Below are 17,176 nucleotides of genomic sequence, written 5' to 3'. Positions count from 1 at the left end.
CCCCATTAAAAATACCGATAGGATCCCTAATAGTCACGTTTGCATTTTGTAATTGAGCAACTTCTAGTCTGTGACTATGTCCCAACATTCGGATAGCAAGTCCAGCAAATCTGTATTTAATCTGTTGGCTCTAGGAGAGGCACTGCGATCCTGCTGTAATTTGAGTGTAGGCAGGATTGTAAACCCAGCTGCGGTGGGGGATTACGAATAGGGAAACTAAACTGCACTGTGTAGGTGAAACTTTCCTTTCTTTCCCAGTGACAATGAGATGAAGGGAGGCAGCATTTAACCCACATAGAAAGTTGAAGAAAAATGTTTGGAAGCTGTGCATTTTCAACATCCTGCCACTTTCGCCAAATCACGTAATCTCTGAGTGCCTGTGATTAGTGAATGAGTCCTTGTGGTCCTTAAAGTGCTCTAATACCTTCGGGCCAAGTATGCACGATATAAAACAGAAGAAAACTATGCATTAGCAGCAGCATTTGGGGGCAGGCACAACATAGGCTCGGTGGCGGCATCAGATGGCATCATCGTTAGACCAGGGTCTGTGGTGCCCTCTGTGGTGCCTTCTGGACATGGGGTTGACAGCAGTGTTGTAGATGGCGTCGGGTTGCTTTTTCTTCGGTTGCAGCACAAAGCACACAGTCCCCAATGCTGATGGCAGAATAACTTGAAGTCTTTTTCTTTTCCTGAGACTTCTTGAACAGGGGGCAAGCTCTACCTCAACCCCTTGGAGATACTCAAAGAAAGAAGTTGCATACATGCAGTCCAGTCCTTTCACTGTCCAAGACAGAAGCAGCCACTGCAGGCCAACACAGCAAAGCACTCAGAAAAGTTGTAGTTCCTCCTCACAGCTTCTCCAGCTCTTCTTCTTGGCAGTCTTCTTGGTCCAAAAGAGTTCTACAGTTCAGGTGTTTGGGCCCCACTTTTTATAGCCTAACATCCTTTGTCCTCCCTAGCAGAGAGTGCCTATGCCCAGCCAGAACCAGTTCTGCCTCTCTGGTGTAGCTTCCTGGAAGGAGGTCAAGACTTCATTGTCAGAGGCAGACCAGGCCCATTCAGGTGAAAGGAAATCTCCTCCCCTACTCTAAATACAGCCCAGGTCTAGTCAGCCCTTTTCTGACCCACCTAGACTCTCTGGAGCCACTGCTCCTCCTCTGCCCCTGTCATCCAAAAACCAGACAGTCAATCCACAAACACAGCAGAGGCCTACCAGGTGGCTGAGTAATAAAATACCTACTTTCTAAAAGTGGTATTTTCAAACACAGATGTAACAATCATCTTCACTAAAAGATGCATCTTTAGATTCTGAGTTCAGGCACACTAAACTTTATTTCTCTACCTTGTTCCCAGGGCCAGTTATATTTATAAGGTGTTATAAACAAACTCCCAATTCTATCCTATAGGAACAGGTAGCCTTGCAATAGTGAAAAACGAAATTGGCAGTAATTCACTATTGGGACATGCCACACACACTCCAGGGCATGTCCTACCTTTCACATACACTGCACCCTGCCCACGGGAATACCTTGGGCCTACCTTAGGAGTGACTGACATATAAGAAAAGGGAAGGTTAGGACCTGGCAAGTGGGTACACTTGCCAAGTCGACATGGCAGTCCCAGACTGCACACAGGCTCTGCAATGGCAGGCCAGAGTTACATTTACAGGGGTGGCACAATCCAGTGTTGCAACCCACTAACAGCATTTGATTTACATGCCCTGGTACACTCAGTACACTTTACTAGGGACTGACAAGAAAATCAAATATGCCAATCATGAAAACACCAATCTATAACCCAATTTACAACAGGAGCACTTGCACTTTAACAATGATCAGCAGTGAGAAAGTGTGCAGAGACACTAAGACAGCAAAAACAGAGTCAAAACCGGGAGGTCAGAAAGCAAAAACTGAGGGGAAACAAGCCAAAAGATGCCAAGTCAAACATGCATCTTCTGACAGGGTACTTTGCACCACAATTAATTATGAACTAAAGAAACTCTATCAATCAATCAGGGTTTGTGAGGCACACTACTCACATGTGAGCGTCTCAAGGTGCTGGGGAGGGGGTGGGCTGCTCTGGCGGGGTCAGTTGAAGAGCCAGGTCTTGAGGTCCTTCTTGAACTGGGGCAGTGTCGGGCTCCTTTAAAGGTGAAGAGGGAGTTCTTTTCAGGACTTGGCTGCTAGGTAGGAGAAGGATCTTTCACCTGCTCTGGTCCTGTGATAGTGCGGGACGGTGGCTAGGGAGAGGTTGGCTTAGCAAACGTTTTCTCTCAGGGGTGTGGAAGAAGATTTGGTCCTTGAGGTATTGTGGTCAGATGTTGTGGAGGGCCTTGTAGGTGTGTGTGAGCAGCTTGAACGTTATTCTTCTTTCAACGGGAACCCATTAAAGGTTGCGGAGTTGTTGGTTGATGTGGTTGTGTCGTGAGATATCTAGGATAAGTCTGGCTGAGGTGTTCTGGGCGGTCTGGAGTTTTCAGAGGAGTTTTTTGCTGCTTTCAGCATAGAGGGCGTTGCTGTAGTCCAATCTACTGGTGATGAGTGTATGGATGACGGTTTTCCTGGAGTCGAGGGATCCAATGGAACGTCTAGCACAGTTATCGGAGGATGCTGAAGCATGTGGAGGATACATTGTTGATCTAGCGATTCATGGTGAGTGAAGAGTTAAGTATGATGCCTAGGGTGTGTGTGTGGTCCATTGGAGTGGGTGGGTTTCTGAGGGTGGGGGTTCCTTGGTGTAGGAGAAGATGAGCTGGGTGTCCATGCTGAGCCCGTGGTTTCTGACTATGGTTGCCAGGGGGGCCATGTAGACATTCAAGAGTGTGGGGCTGAGGGAGGATCCTTGGGGGACTTCACATCTGATCTCTGTTGGTTCTGAGAGGAAGGGCGGTAGTCTTAGTCTCTGTGTTCTGCATGAGAGGAAGGATCGTATCCATTCTAATGCTTTGCCTTGGATGCCGGCCTCGTGGAGTCTGGTGGCTAGTGTGCGGTGGGAGAAAGTGTTGAAGGTTGCTGATGGGTCAAAGAGGATGAGGGCTTCTGTGTGTCCGGAGGGCATGGATGTCATCAGTGGTGGCGAGGAGGGCAGTTTCTGTGCTGTGGTTGCTGTGGAATCCAGATTGGGAGGCATCCAGGATGTCACTGAATTTTATGAAGTGAGCTAGCTGGGTGTAGACTGCCTTTTCAATTACTTTAGCTGTGAAGGGAAGCAGTGAGATGGGCCTGAAGTTCTTAAGGTCCTTTGGGTCTGCAGAGGGCTTCTTTAGGAGATGGTTGACCTCGGCGTCCTTCCAGATGTCGGGGAATGTGGCGGTCTTGAGGGAGCAGTTGATTGTTTGGCGTAGTTTGGGTATGATGCCAGTGGCGGCCTTGTGGAAGATGTGTGGCGGGCAGGGGTCAGAAGGTGCTCCAGAGTGGATGCTCTTCGTTGTCTTTAAGGTGTCTTCTGTGGTGAGAGGGGTTCAGGAGAGAAGGGTCTGGTGGGTGGCATCATTGGGGGTGGGAGTTGAGGCGAAGCTGTGGTCTTGGTCATTGAAGTTGTCGTAGAGCTTCTTGATCTTGTGGTGAAAGAAGGAGCTGAGTTTGTTGCAGAGCTCCTGGGATGGGTGGACGTTGGTTGTTTCACTGTTGGGTTTGGCGAATTCCTGTAAGATGGCAAATATTTCCTTGAAGTTGTGGAAGCTGGGGAGGATTCTGTTATGGACAACGTTTTTCTTTGTTGATTTGATGAGTTGGTGGTGTGCTGTGACGGCCGTTGGGTAGTAGGGGCGTGCTTCCAGGGTTTTACTATTTCTCCACGTCTTCTACAGTTTATAGGGGCAGCCCTGACGTAATAGAGTATACACAGTATGTGGACTTCAAAAGTGTAAAGGTGAAATGCTATGGATGGTTCTATCTTTCACCATCTAATTTTTTTAAAAACATTTGCATGTACCGTTTCAAAACATGTCTTGACCTTGATGGACAAATGGGTCACAGGTAGGAAACACTGTGGGTGCTCATGTATTTTTTGGGTGGGTTGGTGTGTGCTGGGTTTGGGGTTTGTGGGACATTTTCCAAATAGGCCAATAAGGTATTATGCCTGTGGTATGTTTTTAGCTTTGCTTTTAATGTTTTATTGACATGCTGTAAAGTACCCCATTTCAATACCTACATGTATGCTGAAAATTCCACCATTTGATTTATTTTTGTTCAAAAAACTTATTTGCAGGGGGAACATCCCACCAGCTTTACTCAACACCTTTCTTTCAGCTCGTGCTCAATCACTCTGCCCTCACAAATTTCCACCCTACCACTTTTAAATTCCACCAGGCACAGCTGTGTGGTATATGGGAGACTCGGGGGCTCCTCAACACATTCTGCAAGGAGTGGCCCAACATTTTGTGTTATGCTAATGAGCAGACAGTTTAACATAAATAACTATCCTTAAGGATACATAGTTCTAGTCAGAAGCAATTCACCAACAGTTTTTTTTTGCAGAGTTTTATATAGCACGAACTTGACCCGAACCGAATCGGGTATCAGAGCGCTTTACATAGCATCAGTTACGTTACATGAGGACATACATTCATTTTTGTTAGGCACTGGGAAATTAAGAGATTTGCCCAGAATCACAGGATGTTTGGCGTCGTTACCAAGACTCGAACCCAGATCCCCAAGCCCGAGGTCGAGCACCCTAGCCGTTAGGCCAACTCAGTTGCATTGGAATTGAGTCTTGTGCTCTGGACATATACTTCAAACCTATTTGATGTTTGTTATACATCTTCATAAGGATGAGAGATTTATTTATTTATTTATTTATAATTACATTTGTTGAGCGCGCAGCTACCCGGAGGTTTCCCGGCGCTAGAGCAAACTGAACGGAGGAAGGGGGGAAGGATCATAAGATCAAATTAGTTGTTAAAAAGCCAAGTCTTTATTCCCTTACGGAATTTCAGAAAACACAATTCAGTGCGCAGGGATTGAGGAAGAGAATTCCATAAGGATGGGGCCAGCAGGGAAAACGAGCGTCCTCCCATCTTGGCTCTTCTGATGCGCGGAATCTTAAATTTATTCTGCGTCGAAGACCTAAGTGTACGGGGGGGGGGGGTGTATTGCTGCACCAGAGCAGAGAGATAGCAAGGGGCTCTACCAGTCATAATTTTGTGCATGTAGCAGAGTGCTTTGAAGTTAACTCTGCTTTCAATCCGCAACCAGTGCAGATTCCGCATGTGGTGCGCGACCGAGGATCGGGCAGGAAGGTGACAGATCAAACGAACCGCCATATTCTGTACCACCTGGTACTTCTTGATTACCTCTTTGGCAGCACCTAGGAGCAAGATGTTCCCATAGTCCAGGCGTGAGATGACAAGAGCCTGGACTACGGTCCTCAAGGTGTCCGCAGGTAACATCCAGGTGATCTTTCTCAGCCACCTGATGATGGTAGTACAGGTGGCTGAGACTTTCACAGCGTGTTGTTTGAAAGTGAGTTGGTTGTCGAAGATTACACCAAGATTGCGGGCAGACACAGATGGAACGGGAAGAGGACCCATCTCTGGAGGCCAATGGTGTGGGCCCCAGAGAAAGGTGTCTGGGCCAAACAGGAGCAGCTCTGTTTTATCCCCGTTTAATTTTAGTTTGTGCTTCAACATCCAGTCCGATATATGTTTCAGTCCAACTTGCAGAGAGGATGAGGGGAGGTTTTTATTGGTGGAGAGAGAGTAGATGACTTGAGTGTCATCAGCGTAGGAATAAATTGTGAGGCCAGCTTGCTCCGCCAGGAAAGCAAGCGGCCTAACGTACAGGTTAAAGAAAAGGGGACTAAGAATAGACCCCTGAGGGACACCGTGAGGGGAAGGAAAAATAGATGAAACAGATGTAGAGGAAAAAACTTGAAAAGTGCGCTCCAAAAGAAAGTTAGCAATCCAGGCCAGGGCGGTACCACCGACACCAACTGCCTCCAAGGTGGATAATAAGATGGAATGGGAGACGGTGTCAAAAGCGGCGCTCAAATCAAGCAGAATGAGTGCCACCGTCTCACCATTATCCACTTGGCGTCTGATGGTTTCTGACACGCCAAGGAGGGTAGATATCCAATATATAATAGTCAAAATGTTGATATTTCTCAAATAATTGCCAAGATAAAAGCTGTGCACAGATTTTCTTTTGGTTGGCATTGATGTTGTTCACTGTATTGAAAGTTAAAGCCAGGGTCAATCCTGACAGAAGTACCATATGAGGAAACAAACAACACATGTTTTGTCAAAGGAATGTTTTTCTAGGCTGTAACATAGTAGACCATATATTTAGAGAGAACGTTTGCTATAAAGATGCCAAGAGTTGGTTACCTCATCCAGTGTACTAGAATGGAAGTGAGTAATAAAGTGTTAGATCAAGTTAAGAAAAGACCACTTGCTGGAGGTGAATTAAACCTGTGACTTTATTTAGGTGATAAATAAAGCATGGGAAACTCTTTATTTTATTATTACTTAAAATCATTACAAACATGCTTCGACACTGCAACATTAAAAGCATTCAAATAAAATTTCTTATAACACATTAAAACTGGACATTTGAAAGAAAAAGGTACTCAGTCCGATCATGTATGGTCTTGATAAGCATGCTAGGATGCTCTATGTGCAGGATAAATAAAGTAGGCAATGCAACTATATAAACAGGTTTACAAAATCACACTCCATGAGAAAGTGAGTGTACCAATTTCAAATACCTTTCTATTAAAATGGTGGTATAAAAGTGCTGCAAAGTATCAACAAACCTCCTGCATTTCAAGAGGTAAATAGAGGGCTCAATTAATGATATAGTGGTACTCATGCCCAGTTGCGAATGAGACGTATAGTAACAAGTTATTGTAGCCCACTGTAGAATTTTGTAGCATGATGTGGAATTTTGGGATGTGGTTTGGATGCATTGTGTTGTGTAATTCTGTTTTTGAGTTTTGTGGTTTGGTGTTGAATTGTATGGTATGGATTGGAAATGTTTGGAGTTCAATTGTGTGGCGCGGTATAATGTGGATAGCTTTGCCTTTTTCGTGGGAAAAAACAAATAGGTAGGAACTAAGTTCCAGATCTGTGTTTTTGGGCGTTAACAAATAAAAAGAGGCGTGGGGTGAAAGGAACACAGAGGGAAGAGGCAGGGTGGAGAAGTAATGGGTGACAGAAGGGGGTTGTGGGGGCCAATTGAGGGGTTGCGGTTGGGGAGAATCAACAGGCTACCCCATTTACTTTCCCTAACCTGAGATAAGTGGAGAGGTGTGGTGTAGCGGTCAGGGCAGCCGCCTTCGAGGCACTGGGTTCACGGTTCGATCCTCAGCTCCGGTGGCAATTCAGCTCAGCACCATGTGACTCTGGGCAAAAGATCAATTAATTTGCACGACGGCCCCCAGCGCCTTGAGACCCGAGCGCCCATCAGCGGAGAGTGGGAGGGGCTGGGGCTGACTAAAGGACATAAATACCACTAGCTGCGCAGGGACAGCCTCTCTGAAAGGGCTACTGCCTGCCCATAACGTGAAACCTGATACTTTAAGATTGTTGCCTTGAACTGAAAAGTCACAATTTACTCTGTTGCACTCACTTGTTTTTAAAATTGAGGAAAATCTCAGCGCCGACACCGCCGTCACACCGGCTCACTCGCTTCCTGGTCGAAACGCCACGAGCGCCAATCAGCGGAGAGTGGGAGGGGCTGGGGCTGATTAAAGGACATAAATACCGCTAGCAGCGCAGGGACAGCCACTCTGAAAGGGCTACTGCCTGCCCATAACGCGAAGCCTGATACTTTTAAAATTGTTGCCTTGAATTGAAAAGTCACAATTTACTCTGTTGCACTCACTTGTTTTTAAAATTGAGGGAAATCTCAGAGCCGACACCGCCGTCACACCGGCTCACTCACTTCTTGGTCGAAATGCCACAAGCGCCAATCAGCGGAGAGTGGGAGGGGCTGGGGCGGACTAAGGGCTGACTAAGGATACAAATGCCACCAACTACGCGGGAGCGCAGCGGACGCGCGCAGCAGGTGCGCCAAAGGCGCACCAAAGGCAAGCCCGTCTGCGCCCGTCTGCGGCCAATATACCCAAATCATCACCTACTCCACAGATGATCTAAAACTACTCCACTCTAACGAATTACAAATAGACCAGGGCTGATTAGCCAATATAGCCACAAATAAACTACTGGTGGAAAGATCTTCCTTTCCTGAATTTCATTAATACACGCACTTGAAGAAAAGACCAAACAGGGAAGCCACAAGGAAGGAAAAACCCCTAACAGTTATCTATTTAAATAACCGATCTATGGTCAAACACCAATTGGAAATACACAACCTACTAACGACCGAAAAGCCAGATATCCTTCTGCTAACAGAAACCTGGCTAACACAAGATTCCACCCCTGATATCTTAGCTGCCTTACCAAGCGACTACTACATCCTCCAAGCAAACCGCCCCCAGGGAAAAATAGGAGGAGGAGTAGCAGCCATAATACATCAAGACCGCCAATTTTCTTCTCTTACCCCCCTCGACCTACCGCAAGTAGACAACCTAGTGATCAAACTAGAGTCCGTCTCCACCCCATTAGTTTGTGTCATATTCTACAGGCCACCCCAGAGCATGCCTTAATTTACACAGCTTCTTAGTGAACAGATGACACACATCACAACTAATCACGCCAATATACTACTCATTGGTGATTTCAACTATTGGTGGAAAGATCTTCCTTTCCTGAATTTCATTAATACACGCACTTGAAGAAAAGACCAAACAGGGAAGCCACAAGGAAGGAAAAACCCCTAACAGTTATCTATTTAAATAACCGATCTATGGTCAAACACCAATTGGAAATACACAACCTACTAACGACCGAAAAGCCAGATATCCTTCTGCTAACAGAAACCTGGCTAACACAAGATTCCACCCCTGATATCTTAGGTGCCTTACCAAGCGACTACTACATCCTCCAAGCAAACCGCCCCCAGGGAAAAATAGGAGGAGGAGTAGCAGCCATAATACATCAAGACCGCCAATTTTCTTCTCTTACCCCCCTCGACCTACCGCAAGTAGACAACCTAGTGATCAAACTAGAGTCCGTCTCCACCCCATTAGTTTGTGTCATATTCTACAGGCCACCCCAGAGCATGCCTTAATTTACACAGCTTCTTAGTGAACAGATGACACACATCACAACTAATCACGCCAATATACTACTCATTGGTGATTTCAACTATTGGGCTAACGACCCAGCAGGTGGCTCACACTCAGCAGAACTAACTGACCTCCTTACTGGACTAAACCTCCATCAGCACATCACCTCCGCTACTCACATCAAAGGACATACACTAGACCAGTTGTGGTCATCCAATCTAACGCTGACAGATCCAGATGTTTCCCCTTGCATCTGGTCCGACCACCACCTCATAAAATTCCACATATATAACCTCACGAAACACAAAATACCCCTTCCTGAATCTAGATACGTCAGGAGCTAGAACACCATTGATAAACACCAATTCATTGAATCCCTGGCCAATTCAATCCTCAGGGATTTCTTAATCTTGAAGTGTTTTCACTCGTTAAACCTTGGATAATTTCATTGGAGTCTATATGATCGCAATATATGACGTTTATGAATAAACATATGATGAACTGATTTGATTTTGAACTCTATTACTACAAAGATAAAATTCGAAGGCTACCTCTGCCCTTTCAGGAGCCCCTACAGGAAATAGTGTGGGAACTTCCCACACTCGCCCATTTTTAACATGTGTTGTAACACACATGCACACAATTCCAAGCCCAGTATGTGTTCTGTCATGCAGTGAAGTCATTACTTGCTGTATATGTCACATGGCCAAATCCTTACACTATGCTGGATGTATCAATGCTGCACAACGCAGATTCCATTCATAAAAAATTCCAAAATTCATGGCAGTACTGTAAACAACTGCAATTGTAGTGATGGGGAAATGCAAGAGACATTAGAGCACGACTGCCTTTACAAAGTGCCCCTATTGCGATCACAGCCACCTAGAAGAAATGGGACCACAATACATAACAAAAGTAGCACATTGTTAAATGGACAAATATGGGAGCATGCAGTGATTCTGTCTGTTCCCTTATGTCGACAATAGACAACAGTAATACATGTCAAGCTTCCACTTTGCAAATGCTAACTGTCTGAGAAGAGCAGTTGATAAATGGTCAAAGCTTTCCTGCTGTAGGAGCAGTCAGAAACACTTGGTAGATTTCCTTGCGCTTTCTTGCATCCAGTGTTGCTTCTAGTTCTTCATGCCCCCCACCAGTCCACTTTCACCTTCTGCTGGGCTTCATATCCTCAACCTGTACACAGATCTAGCCTACAGTGAACCACGCACGGACAAACCAGAATTTAAACTAGGAAACTTTGCAAATGTCATAGATTGTAAAAATAGGGAATGTCTCAAAATTTAGCACACCTAAAGTTAACGCTGGAGAAGTTCTGCCAGGTGGACGAAAGTGCACCGCTGTAAGAAGCATCTCATTGGCGATCCCAGAGTAGTGTCAGGGGAGTCGGTGTGCAAACATCTATTTATTGAATTTATGAGGTACATGTGGCAAACCTCCAGGTGTGTCTTAAATTAACAGTACCCTATAGAAATGACAATTGCCCACAGATAACAATATACCAACAAGCATTTGCAATGCAATAGGTCTCGCATTTATGCGAGTTTAAGCTATTGGCATTTTAAAGGAGAATGCCTTTTATTTAAGTTTTAAAAACGAAAACAATAATAAAAGGCATTGTTATTTGTAATGTGAATAGCTCAAACTTGCATAAATGTGAGAACTATTGCATTGCAAATGCTTGTTGTGAATAGGAGGGGGGAGCCTTTGGAACTGTCGATACTTTCGTGCCAGCGTGCCCGGCGCTTACCTCAGGCAGTGCGCCGTAGTGCAGCCCTACATAATTACTGAAGCATGAGGTAGATAAAACACCCTGGGCTCCCTGAGTTGTTAGAAATCCGCCTGCTCAGCAATAACTGCGGTACCCAAGATCTGATTGGCAGCCTCCCCGCGTGACGTTTCTCGTTCAGTGGCCGGGAGCATCAACAGCTGCCCTGCTATCTCAAAGTACAGGAGGGGGGCTCGCATCAATTTGCTCCGCAGAATGGCGCCTGGATATGAATAAGGAGGAGGGACTGGCAGGGTAGAGAGGAGAGGCGCTTAAGAATGAATGGGAAAGTGGAAAGAAGTCCAACTGCGGCATGAATGAATACACAAAAATGAAATGTTTACATTGAAAACTGCAGGGATCTCTGCTACCTTTAGGTTCACAAGGGGCGTAAGAAGCACAAAAAGATGCCTATTGTTGTGATACACGACACAGTCAGTCTGTGCATGTTTATCCAACCAGTATTTCCATGCGTTAGCATCGGGGAACAGATGGGCTCAAATGAATCACAGAGGCATCCCGTTCTGAACAGTACTGCATGCTATAGTGCCAAGAGAACCAGCATGTCGGCCTAGTGCCTTATGTCATGCGTGATACCTTTCCCCGTCCAGACCTGTACAAGGTAGGACACTGCATGGCAGGACTTACTATTGTGTGTGAAAACATACAGACACGTAAAGGAAGCGTGGCTCCAAACAGGACTGCAGAAGGTTTCATACAAGACCACGGACTTGTGCATGCACTAGGTGTGCTAACAGCAGTTTGTACATGGATGGTTCAATATTGCACGAGCCTTCTTGTTTAACATTCTCAAAGCTTAAGCCCGGGAGTTGTGTGCGCACAAGCGTGTGCCGCAACAAAAGTGAAAACAGCTGCAGAGTCACGTCTGGCGAGTGGTGTGCGATGTGTGCGCACCATGACGAGAGAGGAAAGCCAGGTGGCGCCTCTGCTCGTAATTGTGTGTGTAACTGCACACTCTGCCAGACAAAAAACTGTGGTTGGCTTTTTAAAGCCCACTCACTAAATGTCTCGCCAGCGCAGCGCATGCACTATCTCAGGCGGGACCTAAAAATGTTTCATGAAGCCAGGCTGCATGTGTTCCTGCTGAACAGACTGGATGGAAGACAAAGTAAAAGAAAAGGTTCAGCGCCATCAGCCAGGCACAACTCTCCTCCATGTGGAAGGCTGCCATCAGAGCACACACGCTCAAAAAAAGGCCACTGCAGTGGTGCCTTCTTGTGCCCTGGGGGTACCATGAGTGTGTGTTGCTACGAGAGCACTCTAGTCAGTCTCTGCTTGTGACCCTGCGGCTCTGTAAAATTCACTCCCGGTCGGAGCGCAGGAATGAACAGGACAGTGCTCAAACTTAAAGCACAGTGTCCCTAAAACAGGCGCCATGATCAGCTTCAAAGTAAAAAAAAAAATGCTGAAACTTAAAGCACGGTGTCCCAAAAGTGGGCTCCACGCTCAGCTTCAAAGTAAAAAAAAAAACAATGCTGAAACTGAAAGCATGGTCTCCTATAGAGGGCACCGTGCTCAGCTTCAAAGTAAAAAAATAAAAGCAACACAGCACACAAAAGAAGTGAAGGGAGAAGGGGTTTGTAGACTAGCTTCTGGAGAATGCATTGGGCTGGGGGGAGGGCTTATAACACAAAGTGGGAGTAGCCAAACTAGACAAACAGTGGTAAACAGAAAGCACAATTAAAAAAAGAGATCTGCCAAACAACACATAAAGAATGCTAGTGTATGAAAACTGTAATTGATGTGCTCCTATTTTAGTATTCACATAGAAGATAACATGATATTAAGAAGGGATAACATTAAAGGGGCTTTAATTAAGGCTTTTCCTTATAAAACCCTAAATAACAGCATGTACTGCTATAATTGTCAGAAGTAATGTTAATTTAGAAAAATATGCTAATGGAGTGTTACCACCCTGTACCATCTAAAAACTTGCATTTACCTGATATAAGCTTAACTAAGCCACATAGTAGCTTATGGTCTATTGAAAACTGAATTGTGTTAGTTTTGTTGTTATAGATACAAAGGGGCTGATTATGATGTCAGTCGGAAAGACTTCAAATGGCATTCGGTTTGTCCAAATCCAATTCGGAACCCACTTTTCTGACTGACTCGGAAACACATCCAACTGACCGATTACGATAGTAGGAAATTGCTCTGTTGTTCCCACATGGTTCCGATCGGCATTCAGAGAAGTTGAGTAACTCTGAGCTGAATCGTACGGGTCTATCGACCCCGTTTCCGACCAAAGCATTACGATGTAGGATTTGGACAGCCTTTCCAAATCAGTTTGTTTGACACGGATCGGCTATCTGACTTTTGAGGCCTGTAGCAGGCCCCCCTTCACCTAGACATCACCGGTTGGGGCCCCTGGGGGTACCTATAGGTCGCCTCTTTCCAACCATGCACGGTATGGCAGGCACCAAGGAGGGCCTGCCACAGGGTGCACGGTTTTCCTCGACCCCTTTTTTCAATAGGAGCCTGTGTTGTCTGCAGAACACAGACCCCGATTGAAGTCAATGAGAGTAAGACCGAACGGTGTTCGGAAACATGGCAATCGGTCGGTCGGAATCCCCATATGGTCAGAAATGAACCAGAGACGGAGTTGGTTAAAATGCCTTTCGACTGGCATTGTAATGAGGTCCAAACTGTCACTCGTTGTCACAGCCAGTGGGTCAGGCTTCCACATTGTGGAGTGCTCTGCAGAGTTACATGGAGACCATCACCTTCAAGGAGGGGGCTGTGTGAGTTCAGTGAATGGGGCTGAAAGTCCCCAGGGGGGAGCCACTGTTGACATCTTCTGTGATAGCTTTGTGTGTAATAAGCAACTATTTTCTCACATCTCCAAAACCATAGTGTAAAGTCAATGGCACAGTGTAACAATCCGAGAAATGTTATGACCTTTATTGATCACATGGGTGCTTGCAATGGAGAGCTAAAATGGTGTGAAGCTAAATGCTAAAAAATAAGAGATTAAAGCAATATCTTAAATGTATTTTCACTGCCTGTAGGCTTGCTAGTTATTGCAAAGATACCTACATTACACTTCACATGCCTTAATTGGAACTTTACCATTCTTAGGTGTACATGCTTGCCACTCTCAATTAATTTTTTCCTCTTGTAGTTATCCTGTGTATGCATCACTAGTGTAACCTAACACAGCACAGCAACCAAAGTTGCTGCACCGCATTAAGTGTCAAGGAGAGTGCAGAAAAGCACTATGTCTATCTACAGAGATAGGGCACTCACCTCCTTTCTCCTGAGGTTCCGCACACAAGCAGGCAGCTTAGTGCCACACATACACCTTTGCACCATAGTGCAAAGTGTCTGCATCAGTCTTGTATCGGTTCAGTACTGGAAGGTTTCTCTTTTAGTACAAAACACTATGCTTAGACTAACATTGGATGTGTGCTGTTCAGTGCAACATACATGCAAAAGGGGAAATGCATGTCTCCATTTTAAGACCTGCTTCAAATTACCATTATTTGTGGCACACAAACCTGTTTACTACTGTTAGTAGATAGGGTTTTGCATCAAAACCCATGGTTGGTTGCATGGGAACACCCAGGCACAACCCATGGAACGCCCTTGTTGATGCAGAGTAACAAAAAGAGCTGCTTTCCACTACTTTGATGGAACTTTCCAGCACAAAACAAGTTTTGAGATAGAAAGTAAATAAAAAAAAACCTCAGTGATGTAAACCCAGCACACAATTTCTGTTCATCTGGGCAATAGAGTTGGAAAAACAAACTATAAGTAAGGACATGCTAAAAAAAGTTAAAAGAGGAGCAACATCCGAGTGCTGACCTTGAATTGTTCTCTTTCTATCTCAAACTGCACGCTCTCTGAGTCTTAGTGCAACTTCCTCTCACCTCAACCTCACATCCTGTTAATGCTCTATGGGGCTCTGAGCAAGGCACATTTAAATTCTTCCTTTATACCTACTCCTTTGATGATATCATGTTCGGTTTATCATTTTACCTCTTTGTGGTTCACACTGAGATATGCTTGAAAATTACACAAAATTATGGGGAATTTTGTGGAATTAACTTAGCAGTATCCTGCGCAAAAACTGAACTTAATGACATTTCCTGTGTACAAAAGTCTTTTGAAATACCAGCAAGGGGACTGGTATGAGGAGAAAATGTGTCCCGCAAGACTTTTATTCTGCTGAGAGACTGTTTCTTCATAAACAAACCAGACTCCTGTGGGAAAAAACTTACTCAGCTCATCAAAGACATATTCCTCATCTTTGGAGAGCAATCTGAGTGTGCAATTTATATCATCCATGAGGCTGGAGTCATTTTCTCCCTGACAATTACTGAATATTACATAAGACTCCACTTTGAATTCCACAGTGCCAGAAGCAGAAGTGCAAAGATGTACGAATTCAGGGGAAAAATCTTTGTTGATTTAGCACACACATTGTGACAGAAGTAGCCTTTTGCGTGCACATTTATGTTGGTTCTGTAATGTTGGGCTTCATGATTTGATACTAAACCCTCAAGATTCCTGTTGGACCTGTCATCCATAGGGTGGTGTTTCCCCCATCTGTTTCCCTTTTGCCTCCCATTTCTGCTGTATCATTTTCTTGGCCTTATGACTCTGAGCACTTCGCCACTGCAAACTAGTGCTAAAGTGCAGCTGCTTCTCCCCTAAAACAAGTTGACATTGGTATATACCTGATTGTCATATTTAGTTTGCTTAAATGTCCCCTGTAAAGTGGTAAACCATGTAACCAGGGCCTGTAATCTAAATGCTACTAATGGCCCCCCAGCACTGGTTGTGCCACCCACACAAGGGAGCCTTTCAAACCTGGGTCAGGCCTGCCTTGCAAAGTCTGTATGTGCAATTTACTACCCCTTTGACTTGACATTTAAAACCACTTGCCAAGGCTTACACTTCCTATTTATTACACACAAGTCACAACTAAGGTAGGCCCTAAGTGACCCTAAGGGCAGGGTGCTGTGCAAATAAAAGGTAGGACATGTACTTTTAAGTTTCATATGTCCTGGCAGTGACTAACAGCTAAATTCATTTTTCACTGCTGTGAGTCCTCCTCCTTCCAAAGGCTAGCATTTGGGATTCCTTAAAATACCTTTAAAGTTATAATTCCTGATTGGAAAAAAGTTGCTATTTCATGTTTAATATATTTGGAATGATTGTGATAAATCCTCTTTACTGCTAAAGTTGGATTGGACATTACAATTTTAGAAATGCCACTTTTAGAAAGTGGATGTTTCTCTTTTCTTAACTATGCACTGTGTGGCTGCAGCCTGTCTCCAATACAAGTCTGGGCTGGGTTACAGCTACTCTTTGTGCATTCCCTCTAGACACCTACAAACACAGGAAGAGCTGGGTGTGACAGGTGACTTATCTGCATTAAGGGACACACATGACTTCCTGCAATTCTGCTGGTGCTGCTGAACTCTGTCATATGTGAGCCTGACTATTGCCCTCCAGTCCTGGGCTTTAGAAGTGGGTTCTGCAGCTGATTTTTGCAAAAACTGACCTATTACATTAACTGCATAAGAATTCCCAATGCATTGACTCCCGAAGCAGAGGCTGCTCAATGACAAAGAATCCGCAGCCTCCGCGGCTCGACAGTGATTGAGAGGCTGCTTGACAATGAAGCATTGCATTTACTTCAACAGAGCCAACAACAATACAGAACCCTCTCTGCATGGCTCGACATTGACACAGTGGACTATTGACATCACTGAAAGCTCCATCCAAGATATTTCTTCCGTAGAACCTATAGAGGTCCTATACTGGCCTGCCCTCCACAGCAGGTAGCCGCCCTTTGACTTGTTTCCGGTCCCTCGCAAACTCAAATAACCTTTTGACCCGTAGTGACTTCCGAGTACTGTTTTCACATTTAATCTTTAATAATTTATATCTCAGCTTCTACTTATTGACTTTCTGTCATTTTGGACTTGTTTTAATCAGATAAATATTCTCTATTCTTCTAAAGTTATGTGGAGTCTTTTTGGGATGTTTTCATTGTGTTACTCTAATTTAAGTGTAACACAAATTCTTTGCACATTGCCTCTTAAGTTAAGTCTGACTGCACTGTGCCAAGCTACCAGAGGGTGAGCACAGGTTAGTTTAGGGTGTGCAGCTGACGTACTCTGACTGCAGTGGTGGTCCATGCTTGAACAGGGTACAAACCTCTGCCAACTACAGACCCCATTTCAAAAAATTTGTAACAGTGAATTACTAGGTTGTTTTTTACAGAGG

General features: G+C 44.9%; 1 protein-coding gene across 1 annotated transcript in view; it reads left to right on the top strand.

Annotated features, from left to right (window-relative positions):
* The window catches only part of LOC144785314 (galanin receptor 2b-like), a 184,671-nt gene that overhangs the window by 119,019 nt on the left and 48,476 nt on the right, over positions 1 to 17,176 (top strand). The window lies entirely within an intron of this gene.

Source organism: Lissotriton helveticus, chromosome 10 (genome assembly GCF_964261635.1).
Source record: "Lissotriton helveticus chromosome 10, aLisHel1.1, whole genome shotgun sequence".
NCBI lineage: Eukaryota > Metazoa > Chordata > Amphibia > Caudata > Salamandridae > Lissotriton > Lissotriton helveticus.
This window is presented reverse-complemented; position numbering and strand designations above follow the sequence as displayed.